The sequence below is a fragment of the Frieseomelitta varia genome, unplaced genomic scaffold (assembly GCF_011392965.1).
Source record: "Frieseomelitta varia isolate USP_RPSP 00005682 unplaced genomic scaffold, Fvar_1.2 scaffold_239, whole genome shotgun sequence".
NCBI classification, from domain to species: Eukaryota; Metazoa; Arthropoda; class Insecta; order Hymenoptera; family Apidae; genus Frieseomelitta; species Frieseomelitta varia.
In genome coordinates this window covers 604509-607944 of record NW_025109967.1, presented here as the reverse complement: position 1 = coordinate 607944, position 3436 = coordinate 604509, and positions in this window count along the sequence as shown.

Genomic DNA, 3436 nt, shown 5'->3' with positions numbered 1-3436 from the left:
CCCTGGCGAGATAAAAATTGCCTTCAAATCCTTTCATTTCCCGCGCCTCGTTTCACGTAACTTTTGAAAAAACAATTTCGCACGCTTAACATTCCACTTTCGCGGCGACTATGTCATCTTGAGAGTTACACGCGCGTATTTAAAAAGTTTCGAGTAAAAAGTTTCGCCCTCCCCTCGGTTTTACGGCGAGTCGAGTCCGTTGGATTGAAATCATCTATCGTTCGTGTTTTATTCGATAAGTTGCGGAAACAATTTCCAGCCTTATGGCTGGTTCGTTCAGAAGACACGTCACCTTAAAAAGAAAAAAAAAAAAAGGAAAAAAATAAAAAGACCTATTCAAGAACTTTTTATTGAGAAACTTCCCAGTAACCCAGAAATTCTCACCGGAATCGTGCCGTACCAATTTCAAAGTTTGATCTGTTCCTCCGTAAAATACTCCGCTCTAACGCGGGGCTGTCGGAAATTTCTTTCCGAGCTGTGAATATTTTCTGCTCCTCGGAAACTTGTTTCGTCGATTGAGGCCCACGATGAAAGAAAATGTTCGAAAACGATCCTTTGAAAATTCTCCTTCCTTCTGTTTCCATTCGAAAGTTGCTCAACCGAATCAGAATCTTTTATCCCGAGTCTGAACGTGAATCGGAAAATAAAAACATCTCGTTTTTTAAACGCTTAAATTGTAAAGACAGTATTTCTGATCTTTTTTATTCCAAAATTAAAGCAGACAGAGTCTTGTGAGAAATGGTCATCGTTCTCCAAATATTTTCTCAATTATAATTACGGCATCGTTGTCAATTTGATACGATAAATTTAATCAATTTGACTGTAAATTTTTAATTGAGAATAGCGTAGAGTTAAACTGTTGTTAATTAATTTGATGCGGTAAATAAGATTTAATTAATTAATAATGATTTGATTGTAAATTTAAATTGAAAATAATATCGGCTACGTTGGCTCTCCCTTTATTTTTGTAATATGTTCCTTTCTCAATTTTGTAATTATTATTTCTCACAGAATTTTCATACTTTTCCTTTTCGTCAAACTTCGCTAAACTACGTCGACTTGGTATTTTTCGGTCAGTACTAAAGAGTTAAAAAACACTTCATGTTAAAAAAAAATACTCCCTCAATATGATGCCTCTTCCTCCGAAAATCTCAAAAATTTAACAGACTATTTCTCAACTTAACTTGAAAAGATTCTCGGAAAACGCATCTCGATACGAAAGCTCCCTCCCGGTTCAAAATTCAATCCAAACGTCGTGTCACAACGAACAGCCTCGCAAAAAAGAAAAAAAAAGAAACCACCCTTCGATCATCGCCGTCACTCGCTTAAACAACACTCCTCCTTGGAAAAACATTTCCTCCGGCGCGGTTGATCGCCGAGTCACAACCTCTCTCTCTCTCTCTCTCTCTCTCTCTCAACTCTAGAACGCTACTAACTTTCAAAGTATTGCGAATCAATTGAAAAAAGAAAAAAAAAAAAGAAAACCTTCGTTAAAAGGGTGCTTCCACCCCTCTAAACAAATTCATCTCCGGCAACAACATCCAGCGCAAACACGCAACGAGTACTAATTGTCTCGCGGTGCATCTCCTCCTCGCAACAGTCCCCGTTGTGTGCCGTCTTGTTGTCGTGAAGCGAGGCTGCGCTTTATTTAAAACCTCCCCCGTCGAAATCGTTCTTTGCTACTCGAGCGAGGAGCCACCCTTCTTTAAGCCACCCTTCTGCTCGCCTTCGATTTCGATTTAAAGCGGTGGTTCGTCTCCCTCTTTCCCTCCCCTCCTCAGCTTCTTCGCGGTTTCTTTCACGCGCGAACGAGCACACCTTGGCCGAATCCGTCCTGGACAGGAAAGTAAGTATTGTTCCCGTGGTGGATTTCGTTGTCATTCGCTGCGACTCGACGGAAAGGAAAACACCGAAGGTTGAACGAGGTTTGCCGAGGTAAACAGGCCGGCGTGAACCGAACGTGGAAAGGAAAGGGGCGGAACGTGACACGATTCTCGTTTCCTTCTCTTCTGTTTGTCCGATTTCCTCCCTTCCTCGCTCGTGCGTTTGCTCCTCTGGCTCTTTCACGCTTTATCATCGGCTCGCCGCCGATCATTCGCGAAATTTCATCCGAGAGATTTCCGGTGAGGGGGGATGAAGCTTGAAATTTACACTTCCGGAGAGAATTTTCTACTTTCTCGCTTTTTTTGAGAGATTCGAGAATTACAGGATTGGTTTACAAACTTCCTCTCGCGGGAGTGAACTGCGAAATTCGCCCGTTTCGCTTAATAGAAACGGAGACTCGGTCTTCCGTCGATCGAGATTCGATCGCGAAGGAAGTTTCCATCCAGCGAATCTTCAGTTTCGCCGAAGAGAAATTTCACTCGCGCTGGGAATTTTAGAATTCTCAGTTTTCTCAGCTTCTCGCTTTCTTTGAGGGATTTGAGAATTGCGAGGCGGATGAACTGCTGAAATTCGCTCGTGGCTTGATAAAAATGGAAACTCGGGTTGAATCGCGAAAGAGGTTGTCCTCTTTCGAAATTTTTCGAAAACCGCGACTAATCTCGACGTCGTAGATGGTAACAAGTGGATCCGGAGCACGTAACCGGGAGAGTAAAAGCTACGTTTGCGACGACGTATCTCAACGCGTCGAGAGCACACGGCGAAAAACGTGGGAAACTCTTACGGAAGAAAAAAAATTCTATCTCGCTCCCCTAAACGCGGGAGAGCCCCGCGTTCGGCTGGTCGAAAGCCAGTATTTCTGCCGTATTTTTCCTCCGTTTCGTTCCCTTTTGATCTCCGTCTGCCCCGGAGACGGAGCAACCACCCCTCCCCCCCCCCCCTCACTGTGCTCGACTCGTTCCTACGAAAAACCCTCCCTAGGCAGAATCTCTAATTCCACAACGACGGGAAAATACGTAGCAAACAAAATTATCGGTCGCAGCATGTGATTCAGTTGCAGACCTGAAAATAAAGGGGGAGGCGAGGTCCCTCCTTGCCGGTCTTCTTAAGGGTAGTTCCCCCTTTCCGCTCGCCATCCCAATTTTCTTTGAGAATCTAAAACAGTCGATTCGGGCTCGAACGGCCCAGAGCTAATAAGAATCGGTTTATTTGAAGTAGATTCGATCCCAGCCGGAGGAGGGGGGAGGGGAATGCCCCGTTTCACTTCTGAGGATCTCGCGATTTCAGAGAATTTTATAAGCTTGCGAAATTGTTCCCTTTCGAGAGAGGAAGTTACTCGATATATCATTCGAGCGAATTATTCGACGCTGGTACTCGTTATTTCGAAAATACGAGAATTAATTTCGACGTTAATAACAGGCCGGCGCCTGTTTTTATTACGCGATATTGCGGTATCTGTCATCGACGATTTCGATATTGCACGCGCAAATTAATTAATCCCCTTGTACGGGCAAAAGTAGGCTTCCCTGGAAAATAATAAATCGATTAACTTCTC